General features: G+C 39.1%; 1 protein-coding gene across 6 annotated transcripts in view; it reads right to left on the reverse strand.

Annotated features, from left to right (window-relative positions):
* frmpd3 (FERM and PDZ domain containing 3) overlaps window positions 1-15,119 on the reverse strand; it is a 155,234-nt gene that overhangs the window by 117,862 nt on the left and 22,253 nt on the right. The window contains exon 1 of one of the 6 annotated variants that reach the window (XM_072663366.1): window positions 1,645-1,662. The exons of the other annotated variants lie outside the window; for them this stretch is intronic. The gene's annotated coding sequence lies outside the window, so the exon portion shown is untranslated. Of the gene's footprint in view, window positions 1-1,644; window positions 1,663-15,119 lie in introns of those variants that run through there. 6 annotated transcript variants of the gene reach the window in all.

The following is a 15,119-nucleotide window of genomic DNA, read 5'->3' on the forward strand; positions in this document are numbered from 1 at the left end:
ATAACATAATTTTTCAGTTTTAATGTTTTTTCCACCTTCACTTTAGGTATAGAAGAGTACACTTTAGGTACATACATCATGACCTTACCCTGCTTGGCATTCACTCCCAGTGGAGTGTGGAGGCTGTGCTGCACTAGGCCGACTACAGTGGAAAGAGTGGAATCTCCTGTTTTGCAGCAGTTGTAGACGTGTGCCTATTTCTAGAGCTGTATCCAACTCAGAATTTTGTCAGCCGAATCATAGGTTTTTTTTCCCCACACGGCAACATATTTTTGAGCATTTAAAAATCAGTAAAAGAGACGCTGCATATGGGGAAAAATCCAAATCTACAAGGATTTGCGGAATATTAAGACAGGCAGGATGCATGTGCGTTTCAAATATACAAGCTCTTATAGCTTTATTTTAAAATCCCCCCTATAATTTAGATCCGCTCCTCCTAACCCCTTGTGTTTTTCCCTCCTCTCTTTTTTCTCTCTCTTTGCCATGTATTGAGATACCCAGTTCCAACTGTTCCATCCCAGTACTGCATGACCTGGCTCTCCACTACCCTGCAGCCCACTGTCCTGCTCTGGCTCTTGCATTTACTCATCTTTGCCTCACTGCATGATTATGCTTGTGACTGTTTATCTGCATGGACTTTATCATCTCACCTCTTTTATGGCTTGATTGCACATTTTCCGTTTTTCTCTTAATTCAATTTTGTTGTATTGTTGTCTTTGTTCTTGTTTTGCTTATTATTGTTATTATCCGGTGTCGGGAGTTTTTCCTTGCCACTGTTGCCACTGGCTTGCTCAAAAGAGGCTCGGACCCGGATCTCTGTAAAGCTGCTTTGTGACAGCATTTGTTGTGAAAATTTTTTTTGATTTAATTTGATTTAATTTTAAAATAAAGACTAAAGAAAAAAATCCCCCATCTCATAGCTGCTTGAAAAATACATTAGCTCCAAAATGAGAACTTTACAGGGAAAAGAATAAAAGCTTACATTTTCAAAATTAATGTAAAAGTTGTTAAAAGTTAAAGATATATTATTTTGAAAGGTTTATATGTTGAAACATCCAGCTAAAACAAATAGCTAAGCTTGGTTTGCTGGTGTTTGCTATGCTGTTATGCTGGGCAGTGTAAAGGGCTGCTGCCTTTTTAAATTATGCAAGAAACTAAAAAATGGAGTATTTGAAAAGGTTCCACTATGTTAGAGAGGATTTGTCTTATAAACTGATGCTAAGTAATACTATTAGTACTAGCTACAGTATTACACAGAAACACACCTGCACACTGGTTTAGGACCAGAAAGCAGGAGTTAGACAACACCTGCTAACCATACTGCAGTCCTAGCTCATTTACATGGATTCAATGGCTATTTTCTTACATTCAGATGTTTCTTTGCATCTTTTGCTTCTTTTAAAGCTGAGAAAGGGTTTACTACTAGAAAGTCTAATTTACTTTGGACAATGATAATATTTTTCTTTTGCTTGTAAAATTCTCGTCCAGTTCTTTAGCACATGTGAGCTCCATATGAGTCATTAAAAAACAGAGGAAAAAGTCACATCAACATCAACGGCAGCAGAATTTCACAAACACAGGCTGGCTGACTGGATTAGAAACAGACAGGGTAAGAATAACTAAAACTGTAATCTAATTACTTACTTTTTCATTGTAACTTAATCCTGATTATGTAGCTAACACTGCTACCCAACCTCAGCTTGCAGAATTTACAGTCATGTTTTGCAAAGAACAGAAAGAAATGAAAAACATGTCATGTTATGAGCTGATTTGCATTTTATGTACGACATACCTATCAGATTTCAATCTTGTTAACCAGAAACAGATTAGACTGCCATGTATTGATATGTGGACAAAAGCATGGATACGTGGGACACTTTTATCCCAAAATGTGGGCTACACACCTAATGTAGTTACCACCTATAACTACATTTGCTTCACATTGCGCCTTAGGGGTTACGCATGGGCCCCATCCAGGTTGTATACAGGGACCTAGATGAAACTCATGCTTTATTAATTTGGACAATAACAATGAGGCCCATTTGGGGAACCAAGTTAGGGTCCCAGTAACAAAGTATATACAAACCCACTCAGAGCATATGCCCACCTGGAACCCACCTGGAACCCATATAGCCCACATTCCACCCATGTGAGCCCCACATGAGTATGTTGGCTGGGGTGCTAGGAAGACAACATAAAGCCAAATAAATAAATATGAATAAATAAATGTAACCTGTAGAAAATAAAGAGAAGTTGTGCTCCATGTGCAGATATATATATATATATATATATATATATATATATATATATATATATATATATATATAAATTATTATATATTAGCCTCCCAAAGGGAAAACATTTTGAACAAACTGCAGGTAAATGCTAATTTGTATATTTATACAATATATATATATATATATATATATATATATATATATATATATATATATATATATATATATATATATTATACAATATATCAGTTGCGAAATATGACTGCCCACATTTTCAGGACTCATTTACAATTTAAACCTACATTAGGCTACATTTTATTACATGTCATTTCATTACATTTTATTTAATTGCATTATGCTCATTATACATTATTGCTAGCAATCTGGATTAAATATTTTGTTTCCATTAGAGCGTATCCAGCACTTCTGAAATATTCCTATTCTCATTCTATGGCTAGAAGAGAGATGGCTAATATAGAATGCAAAATGTCCTCCTTTCTTATCTGCAGAATAATAAATCTAAGCAAAGGGTGGAGCAGGGTGGGGGTTGATGAAAAAAAGTGTGTGTGAGGGTTACGAACAAATTATCCCCCGCTTGCTCAGCATTCTCTCAGTCTTCATACATCACCCTTGCAGAGGCTCTGACTCCGCCATTAAACTGCCCTGTAAAACCAGCACAGGCCTCATAGGTTGCTTGCTGCAAAAAACACACACATACATAAGCAGCACTAAACCGCGCAGAAAACACTTTTAAGTGTACTTTAGTGAACATCATTACAAACCATAACAATTCAAGCCAAAAATGGCTCGGTATAATAATGGCATGAGTCATTTTTTAAGACATAGCCAGGTTGGGAGATTACACAGACTAATGCCTGTGTTAAATCCAACTGCACTGCTTCTTGAATGGAACAGGTTGCAGGGTAGTTCCACAGTACTGGTGCAGTGTTTACAGGATGCAGAATGAAGCAGAATATCATAGCGGGCTCTACTAGTTGCCTCGGCGTGAGATCATTGATTTGTGCCGTTTCAGGGTCCCTAGCGAGTAATTGCTTTCTGTACTGTAGATGGCCTTATTAAAAGGACGCTTCTTGCATATCCTGCTTCACTGGAAGTCTATCCAAAGCCTCAGTGATGCACTGTCTCCCGGTCTGACACAAGAGTAACTGTTCTATGACTGTAGTATGAGCACAGTCAGTTTAGTAGGTGTAAATATCTTTTGTTCCCTGTTCATTGGTCAAACTACCTTATTGCCAACTACTTGTTTGATAGGCTCAGTCGGCTCAAAAGCAGTGACTTGTCTATTAGGAATAAAATGTATGCAACAACATGGGCCAACATGGGCCAACCAACGCACTCAGAGCAAAGCGCATCGACAAGCAGACGCTAGTGTTGGCTAGCTAACAATATCGTAACTACATGCAATGCAGTGCAAACTGGCTGAGTTTTTCTTAAGTTATAACTGGAACTGGAATCCCTGGTGGTCTGAGGAGTTTAAGAGGTTAAGCAGAAAAGTAACCAGGTACGAGGTTGCCAGGTAGTTTTAATGGGTAAAAGTATGTCCTAATCAGGACAGCACCGAACCTTCAACTCCCATGTTTCCATCAGTGTCATTTTTAAGCAGAAAGGTAGTTGTGTGTTTGCTGAGAAATGTACCTATATGCCCCAAATGATCCAGAAAGACCTTTAAATTAGTGAGTTTAGCTACTGCTGTCTTGTTATCCGTTGTGCTATCCGATGTCAACCAGAGGAGGATGTGCTCCAATTCTGAATCTGGGATTCTCTCAAAAGTTTTTCCTATTGCTCTTAAGGAGTTTTTCCTTGCCAGTGTCGGCATTGGCTCAGAACCACAATATAAATGAATTTGAACTGAATTGAAATGGAGCTCCATCCAGAATATAGCTTCTGGTATGTAATTACACAAATGTGACTTGTAACTACCAGTAACTAGCAGTGAATAGATGGAACCTGTTGGGAATTTAGATACATAGTCTTGGGATTCGCCATTGTGTTACCTGAATTAGTTACCTAGTTCTTTAGGGTTTTTATGTTTCGCTTAACTGGTCAATATATTGAACTTGAGGAACAGGAAAAGGAAGCATTACTATTTCAAAATGAGGTGTAAGTATTTAGAATCTTATGAAAATCCAAAATAATGTTTTAATTGATTGACATTGACATTATGTTGTGTTCCTGTAGTGTATTAAGCCTTATGTGGTGTCTGGTCTTATTGTTTTTGAAATGTAGTGCCTATAGGCCTTCTATGGTATTTGGTGTTATGGTATGGATTGTTCAAATTAGAAAGCTCAGGGCCCAACAGGACTTATTCTTCCTCTCAATTCCAGACCAATGAGAATAGTTTTAAACAAGGGACATACATACCTTATGTATGTTTTTCATGCTATCAAAGCTCATCCACTGAAAGGTTCTTTAGAGAACCAAAAGTGGTTTAATATGTTTGATTATTGTTCCAAATAAACCTGGTATCTTTAAAAGAGCATAAATAGCAGTAGCTAAGTAGCAGAAATAACTTTAAAGTGTAATTGAAACTAAGGTTATAAATGTGTGTAGGCAGATGATTCAGTCTCAAGCTTGATCTTAAGCCCTTCCTGACTTTCTGTACTTAATTCCATTAGGGATTATTCATGTTGGGGAATGCCCAAGTGTCATTTGTAATGAGGGAGCATCTACTGTTATGGTTGGTATTGTTGTAGTTAGGACCACTAGAGCAGAATTCACTGTATTGTGTAGGCCTGCTATGGTCTATTTCTGCTATGTTAACAGCATTGTACAATGCATCCGCTATCTGGTGTGGCTCTAATTGAGAATGTAGAGAGTTGAGCTGTTAAGCACATTTATTTGTAAACCCTTAAATATCACATGTAGATAAAGGACTGATTTATTCCGTTTGAATGGGTTGTTGGACAGAAGTTCAGTGTCTGTTAACATTGCCTGAGACGATTTTTGAGTCCGCCTCATCTCATGACCGAGACAAGACTGAGTCCAAATGAGGTTGAGAGTGAGATGAGAAGCAAAAAAAACGTAGAAACCATTTTCACTGATTATCAGTGGTTATAAATAAAAGACTGATCCACGATGACCCATTCCAGGATCTGCAGTGACACTGCAGGCCTTGGCATGTTACCATATCTTTCTATTTGCCACATGAAATATGACAACTCATCTTCGCAGTAATTAATGCTGTTGGCATTTCACAGACATGTTCGTTGACTTTTCTCTTGCTGTAAAAACCAATAAACAAAAAGACAGGCAGAAAGTTCTGAAAACAATGACCTTCCTTTATCCTGCACCTATTACTAAAGTCTCCAAAACAGCTGTGTGGAAATGTTACACTCTGATGGTTTTAAGCACCAGGTGAAAACCTGCGGCTGTGGCCGTCAGTGCATGGTAAATGAGGAGCAGTTGGCAGTGGCTGCAGCGGTTGCCGTGCCCAGTCGGTGTCAAGCTGACTGACGCAAGCACCGAGGGATAACCCGTACCAAGGTAGCAGACACCAACAGCTGCCGGAGCTAATGGGGGTGGAGGAGGCAGAGATTAAACGCGCCTGTGAAGTTTTTCAGCTCCTCAGAACAGCCTCTTTGTAACCAGATGTCTCACCCGTCTTATCTCGGGGGGAAATGAGAGAGACTTTTTGAAATTTGAAAACAAATAAGGTGTCAAGAGCAGAGAAGCTCTAACACACTTCAAACAACCTGGCAGCAACCTAAAAATAGCTTTTTGATTAACTTGGTGAGCCTCACATTTTTACTGGGTGATCAAATTCTACAGTCTGATGGTTGGATTTGAAATGTTTCCACCTAATGAAGGTACACCAGCAAAAAACAGGACTTTCTCATGCTTCAAGAAATAATTGCTGATGTATACTAACAGGGCAGCCATAGCCTGAAGGTTGGAGAAGTATGACGGCAGTATGACTGGAAGTTGGCTGATTTGATCCCCTGATGTGATAGAACACGACTGAAGTCCCCTGACCAAGTCACCTAACTCCCAACTGCTCCCTGAGCTATGCATCTAGGGCTGCCCAATGATATAGGCATGTGTGCCCACTGTCCCTTTTAGGGCACGTATGGATTAAAGATGGATGTCAATTTCTTTGTGCCATTCCTGAAAGTTCTGTCTACAGTAGATATATAAATGTATATTTATGTGTCCTATATGGTGCATCTATGAAAGCTATATATATATAATGTGTGTGTGTCTTACGTAACAGAGACTAAAAGGTGCATGTACTATAAAAATATTCTCTTCTCATTTCCGCCTTTCAGCACATCATTGCTTGGAAGACTGCTCCATATATTAAAATTAAGAAGAATGATTTTGATTAATTTTCCAAACCCAGATTGATCCTACTGTAATATCCTAGACCTTAGTTAGGCTTTAAATCTACAGCTTTAGCAACAGGCTGAAAGAACAACTCATCAATAGTCCAGTGTTAAAAAAGTGTGCAAACCAGAAAAATTGTACCTACTCCATATGATACCATATACTCTGATACCATCTCAGGGGTTGCACCTGTTTCCACTTTTTTTCTCATGTACTCTTAAACAGAAGGTTCCACCGAAAGGTTTCACAATGTATTCTTTGAGTGAACCACAGAAGAACTGCTGTTGGTTCCCTGGAGAATTCTGTTCCAGACAGTTTAGTTTTTCTCATTTTTCTAGAAAATAGTATGTTATATAACAGTTTTAGTGTTTACCCTGTTCCTAACATACCTGGTCCAGCTATTTGGCTAATGTACAAACCCTTACTGGAGCAGGAACGACTCAAATTTGCAGTGCAGGGTGTCCTCCAGGAGCCGGGTTGGGAACCACCATCATATAGCATCAGAAACTGCTAATCGACTTTACTGGTGATGTAATGAGTTAGACCAGGGGTATGATTCAATGCTATATTCTACATACTGAAGTAGTCTAGTACTAATACTCAACTTTGCATGTAGTCAGCAATTTAAAGGCCAGTTTTCACATTGAACTGGAGGAATTATAAATAATAAAATAAAATGTTCTTTTCTTATTTCAAGTAAAATTGAAAAATGAAACAGAAAAATAAAGTTCTTAATAACTTATCTCGTTGTGCTGCTTGACAATACTGCTTTTAATAATTGACACATTCTCAGAACATATGAGAGATACTGGTGTAGAACTGCCCAGGGGATGAGTAATATTAACATGTATACGTCTGTCCATACTTTATTAAAAGCCCAATTTTCACTGTCCTCTTTTCTCTTTTTAAAGCTGCCATGTAAATGAACTTTCCCCTCTTTCTTTTCTGACTGTGGTCTCTCGCCTCTTTGAGTCGCATCACTCATTATAATGCACAGATCTGATTGGCTGGTTACTGTCTTTTGATACTTTTGATTTGTCTATTTCCATATCGAGGGGGGATCCTCCACTCACGGTGTAACCAGCAGACTGATCGGTTCTTTTTGTTAAAGGAGACTTTGTCCGTAAACAGACGCCAGTGGCCGGTCTCCTTATTTATAGTGTATCTGGTTTCATTGGCTGCTATACATGAACCGTAAAGGCTAGAAAAGTTACGTCAGTTAAAACGAACGCTCCATGAAAATGAAATAGTTCTCAATAGTTCATTGGTTATAGGTCCAGATCTAGATTTGACAGCGCTGAGGTCTGGATCGGGGTCGTGGTCCGCCTTTTCAGATGTGCCAGGCTCGGACTGGGCAAACATATGGTCCATACAAGGGTATGCTACAATATTTTCAGAACTATCTGGTAAGGTGGGTCAGTGACTCACATTGCCTCTAGCCCGGTGACTCCTTTTACATCCCCACCAATCACCTGTATGTGCTCTTATGGACCAGATATTGCATAGAATGATTATTTCTACCTGATTCTGCTCCACTGGTCTATCTTACCCTGTTCTCCTCTAATCAATCTCATTTTCATCTTAATATTTTAAATACTAAACAAGGTTAGCATGCAGTGTTAGAGGCCCTTATGAGCCAATTGGTTCTAGGTCTCGAGAGTGGATTATATTTGTTGTGCTCAGGGTTATTATTGTGAACAAAAACTTTCAGAAATGAAAAAAATGGCACTTAACATTGAAATAACCATGCCATGAATACATCATGACAGCTCAGCAGAGCTTATCTTATACTGTGCTACTTTAGCACTGCTAACAGCAAACCACAATTCTATAGTTCAGAGATGACAGTCAATACTTTAATAGAACGTCTTGCCAGTGTACTATATTTAGCAGTGCTCTCCACAGGGCCAGCCCAAACCTTAATCGGGCCCTAAGCAGATTTTTATTTGAGAGATATTGCGCAATACACAGAACCGCCTGGCCCTTTATGGACCACCTAGGCGGCACATATTTGCCTTTACCCAACAGTGGCAGCAGCCTCTTTTTAAGGTAAGCAAGGTATTTATGCTGATTGACCCGCTTAGCTTTTGACCAGCATAACTTGAGTTTGATGGTTTAGCTGGTATATTAGCATGGACACTTTGACTAAGTTGGTTGAGAAGTCTGGTCATGCTGGTTATACTGGTGGATCAGTGTGGTCACGCTGATCAACCACCTTGGTCATGCTGATTATACTGGTGAACCTTCTTTGTCATACTAGTGAACCACCTTGTTCATGCTGGTCAAACTAGTCAACCACCTTTGTTATGCTGGTCGACCAGCTTGGTCAAGCTAGGCATACTTGTCAGCCACCTTGGTCATGCGAGTCAACCAGCTTGCACCTGTTGGTTGACTAGAATGATCAGGTTTGTATACCAGCTAAACTATTAAAAATGATTAAAAAAAAATAAACACACCCTTTACTGGTGAAGAGCTAAGATGGTCCATCTTAACCAGCCTGACCTGTTTGAGCAGGCCAGGTTGTTTTTTTCATCAGAGTGGAGCTCAAGAAGCACTTTTCCACTGCAGTGAAATAATGTCTGTTATTAAGTAACTGAAAGTGTTTTTAGCCAGTAGATTGATCCATTTTTGAAGCTGTCTTCACTGATGATGTAGTGTTTAAAAACAGAGCACTTGTGATGTCTCCCCTTGCCTGCATATGCTGTATGACGCTAGGTTGACCTGTCCTGACCTGCTCAGTTGTCTTGACGGATGTGGGAATAAGACAGTTCCCCAGAGCTGTAGGTCTGACAGTGACAAGAGGCCCACACAGGCACACACACATACATCCAGCTGAAAGTTGGAAAATATATATATTTTTTCTCATAACATCTGAGTAATTTAGTGGTTTTGATGCACATAGTCATTCAGAGTGGTTCATGGTGGGATGGTTTAGTGTAGAAAAATGAGTCTGGTTTTTTGGTCATATTTTTAATGGTACCCTTGAGCATCTATCTACAGATGCTCAAATTGTTTAAAATCTATTTGTGGAATCTCACTTGATTCTCAAATGGTTTACTGGCAGGGCTAAAAATAGTATTAGTTTTAGGTTTTGATAGCTCTTAAAGATTGCTTTTGCTAGTTAGGACCACGCTCTTGAGTATGAAATATGAAGGCAAGCTCAGAGGACATTTGGGCTGGAGTTGGAGGTGGCTTTGTGATGGGCCGTGAAGCCAAACGTATCAATCCCCCTGTATCCCCCCGTAATGAGTCTGATCGTCTGATGATGTAATGACCTGTTCATCATGAAGGTGATGGTAATGAAGGGAATGATATATAGAGCGAAAGGAATGAGGATATAGAGTCTGAGTGTGGTCCTTCTCCCAAAATGATGTCACAACACCACAGCTCAAAGAACCATTTGGGTGCTTAAATAGTTATTTTCCTGGTCAAAGCATTCTTCACATTGCTGGAAAATCTTTTGTAGTTGGGCTCATGTACATGTCAAATCCTTTTTCAGTACTATGTAGGACCCGTTCGCTCAGACTTTCCTGGAAAGAGTTTGGCATAGTGTATAAATACTGTTTAAAGCACATCATCCAATCCTCCATCAGTGCAGTCTAATTAGGGAAACTAAATTGCAAAAACATCCAACATTTACATATATCTGAAGGTTATTTTCACCCACTCGTGGTGGACGTTATAGAAAAGAGCTGTATAGCCACAATACAGGGCAGGCAATTGAACAAAGAGGTTGTTGATGTATATTTGTCCTAAAACTGCAGTAACAAAAACAGCCTGTTTAATTCTAGAGGATAAACAGTTTGGGAAAACATGTATTAATGTAAATCATGAACTCTATAAATGCAGGATATGGGCTCTTTGAAGAGATGGGTGTCAGTTATATTTCTGTAATGGATGAACCTAATAAGAATCACAGCCTTTCTATTTTTAGTCCCTCCATTTCATGGGACCACAAATAATTGGACAATTGGCTGCTTTGTTGTTTCTTGGTCATTGCATCATTCATGCACAGTAGAGCTAATCAAAGGGCTGGGGTTGATTCTAAATGTGGCATTTGCATCTCTGGACTGTTCCTATTGTGTCTTGACGTAAGGACCAACTGTCGGTGCCGGTAAGACAGGCCATCATGAGGCTGAAATATTCTGAATAAATTGATCATAGACGCAGCCAGAACATTAGGTGTGTCACAGTCTTTTTGGTACATAAGCAGCAAGAACCCACTGGTGGGTTTGGCAATATTAAACAGCCTGACAGACATTGCAGAACAGTAGCAGTGGATCACTGAGAAATGCTTTCAATCAAGAAGAAACAGAAAACACACCATTATTGTACATCTGTGAGTGCAGACTTTAGACTGTAATCTATGACAAAGCGTTTGCAAGAAGGTTGCAGAAGGAACCATCCTGAATTTTCACCATTTGTATGCGATTGGTTGCATCAAGGCCTCAAAGTTCATAATAACCAATCTTTCTTGAGAAGAATAGATTTGTCAGTAAACAGGCTTTGTGTGCCTTTATTTAATAGGCAAAGCACCTCTGAAGCCCACACTTCCAATCTCATCTACTTCATTGCCAATTAGCTCTTGAAGAAGTCATTACCACAGAGGTTCGCTTACTTTTTCTAGCCTGCACTGGGGATGTTTACCCAGTGTGCTCAAAAAACAAATACAAACAGTACCGTTGGTTTGTGTGTTATTAGTTTAGCTAGATTGTGTTTAATTGAGACTTGGATAATGATCAGACCACCAATTATGATTACAATTAGTAATCATCACAAACACTTTTTCTTACATAGAGCATAATTATATGCATAAATGTATTTGTGCATGCACATATACAAAGTGTCACTATATATGTGAGTATACTGATATACTGTATATTTACAGCATTTGACAGATGCATTTAAGTGACTTCAAAAAAGTATTGGTATTACAATTACCTCACATACTTTCTATTAATATTTTTGCATATTTTGCATATGAACAAATACAAATATTTGTTAGAAATGTTACTGCTTCAACACCACACATATATATATATATATATATATATATATATATTGCACACATATATGAGTAATCACACATTTTTCATCTGTATAGGTTTGACTTCGTTACATTTTGATAAGCTTTGAACCTCATAGCTGGCGAGCGTATCATGTTGGTATCAGATTAATGGCGCCTGCATTTTCTAGTCCTCATGCTTCTCCATCTTCATTTCTTTTCCCATTATTTGTGAGCTGCACTGAATGCCTTGTGGGGAGACCTTCAGTTTTGAAGCTCTATTGTACTGTGAGCAAAGCGTCTGCCTGTAATCCCACGGGGCGCTCTCATTGCTGGCTAAGGGACAATTTTCAAACCCAGCACGAAGTCCTAATGTACCCTTGAGTCAGCTATCACAATTCCAGTGTTTTCCTAATCCAGCCTTAAGCATTAACCGCATGCAACATCGGTTCTAATACCCTGCGCAGTTTTTCACCGTCGCCCCAAAGGGCCCTTTAGCACAATGCCCTTTTTGAGTGTAACTAAAAATGTAGGATCATCTCGTTGGCTCTGTACCCAAACGAATGAACCAGTGGGCTCTCTGGGCTCAGAGTTTCAGGCTGAGATAAGTATTTCATAAGTGAATGTGATGTAGGCTTGTGGTCAGCTTCACCGCAGGCTTTCAGCCACGAAGCTCTTGGTGAAGTGCACTCTGTGATCAAGTCAACCCAACCTGGATTAACTGCACGCTGGGGGCTCAAAGTTGTGGTCTTATGGTGCATAAACCCCATCAATTATGCACTATCAAATTGGCAGACTGAATCAACGACTCTCCCCTATTTCTATACTTCAGGTTTCAAGGCATCCATCAATGGAGTAACTCTGTTAATGGCCGCTAATGTAATTAGCGGAGTGGGCGTTCTGAAAGGGGCTCCCGAACACTTTTGTGAGCTTGTCGGGCGGTAAGGTGAGCGGCGGCCTGGCGTTGCGTAACCGAGTGTCCCACAGCCATATGTGTGTGAGCGAAATATAACCCTTCCCCCTCTTTCCACCCCTCCTTCTCTGGAGTCTTTCATGTGAGTAGGAGATCTTTCAAAGACGCGCAGCTGGACTGCAGTACTCAGGCTCAATCGCTCACTGAGGGGATTACATGAACAATGGGCTTGAGGAGTTAATGGCTCCTGGCAGGAGCCCGAATGAATCAAAAGTCCTTTCCGAATGAATTATACCGTTGCCAGTTATTGAATGTAGCCAGATAGCAAATGTCTGCGGTGCCTTGCGCTTGCTTAGTGTGGAGAATATGGCCGCCGTGCTGCTCCTTTGACTCAGACTGCGTTTTTTTGCTTGGGTCAGTTGAGCTGAACTGTAATTAATATCTGCAAATACACAGGTGAGTCTGTGGCACTGCATTTTGCTAATGCCGTTAGTTCGCTTTGTAACTGAAAATGTTCAGAAAGCAGACTGTTGCACAGCTGTTGTTGTAGGGGGCAGGAAAGCTTTCTCAGTGGCTCAGAGGCGTTGTTACAAACATAATCTGTCTGATGGTGTATTCTATTTCTGTAGTGGTAACAGAGAATTTGACAAGAGGCAGACTGGAGGAGGGACTTTCGTAAAGCTGCTTTAGAAACACCACCAAGACAAGAAGAACCAGAAGAATGAATGTTGATTGCTAACTGTGTTACACATGTACAACAGCACAAATAAGTTCTGTTGACTAAAAATCAAGACTGAACCAAAAATGTTAATAAGAGGTATATGAAAAGCTAGTCTGTGTATAGTCCTGTTTACATGCACTTCAGCATAGTCTGACTTTAATGATGATGCACTTTTTATCTGTTCACTGTTTTTCACCTTTTTACCTTTACCTGCATTACTTCTACAATGCTACTGCAGCAGCAGCATTACTACTATAGTTAAAAATACTACAGATATTATTTCCTTTTGATTACAGCTTTTTACTGTAACTACACAGAATAAAATAGCCATATTACAATCTTTTATAGTCAGATTAATATGGTCATATTGCACAGTAGTTTTACTGTTATTAACTGTCAAAGTGAAAAATGTATGCAGCTGGTAGCCAATACATGTCTGTAATTTAACAGTGAAATAATTGACGGTATGTCTAAATCTTTCTGGAATGGCCTGGCTAATATCATGCCTAGACCATGTTTTAATCACACTAAACTTAATTCACCTTAGTCAGACCTTAGTCAGACTAATGCCAATTTATGAGCAACAGGATAAGAAATGTGTCACCTGTCACCTCCAAAAGAACATACATATGTACATAATACATATGTAAATAGTAAATATGTAGGCTATAGGCTATGTCACACAGAAGCGTTGTCCCTATACACTGTTAAAAGTATGAGATCCTTGAGGAACTTTTGGATGTTCTTCAGTTTGAAACTGTGTAGGACCCTTTTAAAGTGCTTTGAGGAACCTTCACAGAACCTTTTTTCTTATAAAAACATTTTAGGTTAATCAAAGCACCATAAGAGATCCCTTCACAGATAAAAAAAAGAACCTCTTAATGTTTCTCAAGGATCTTATTCTTTTAAGAGTGTACACCATACAACACCTGGGGTTTGCCACATACAGAACGGCCTGAAGTCTTTGTGCCATGAATGGCAAAACAAAATGTGAGAAAAAACACAAAAAAGTCCTTTTCCCCAGGGTATGACAGAACATCTACATACATGTATTAATATAACCTGATGTTATTTTATTGATTGTTTTCCATAAAAGGTAAAAATCGTCAAACCTCACACAACGTCAATCCCATCTGAATAGGGCTTTAGGTTAATATTGAACAAGTGTGCAAGTGAACTATTGAATTTAGTGATTTTCACGAAATGGTTAAAAATGATTTGTCTTGTCCTGTACAATATGTTTGACAAAATGGAATGACATTTAAACATTTGATGATGATAAAATTCTTAAACTTTGCATACTTCAGTTTTACATGTAAAGGTATTCAAAACGCATTGCTCTTGGAGGATCACAGATACACACACAAAATGAAGAAAAAAAAAACAGAAAGTGTGTATTAGTATTTTGCAGGTCCACCTCTGGTCTTTGATGATGGTATGTGATCTAAATTAACTGCTTCACACTTGTTCTTCACTGCTGTCCACATCCAAAAAGTGGTTGGATTCTTCTCCACAAATTTCTCAACACAGTCCGACAAGCTCTCAATCTGGTCACTCTGTTGGTCATGAAATCACCTGAACCTCCTCAAATCTTCACCCATACAATCACTTGATGAGCGATACGGAACCATTGCATTACCTTGTTGGCCTATCGACTAATTTTCTTGGGGTTCTCCAGCAAAAAACACTAACACACTCTTCAAACACATCCAAACCTAAACCTCAGCGAATATCTTTTGTACATACGAATAATTCTTTTTAACTGCCAGTGCATGCTGATGTGTTTTTACATCTACATCTTACTTAAAGTGAAGAACTATATTTGCTTCATTCAAATATGTGCAGAGTTGACAGTGTGTACAATGTTCACCACTGCATTAAATGAATGCATTTCTGCCA

The sequence above is a fragment of the Salminus brasiliensis genome, chromosome 19 (genome assembly GCF_030463535.1).
Source record: "Salminus brasiliensis chromosome 19, fSalBra1.hap2, whole genome shotgun sequence".
NCBI lineage: Eukaryota > Metazoa > Chordata > Actinopteri > Characiformes > Bryconidae > Salminus > Salminus brasiliensis.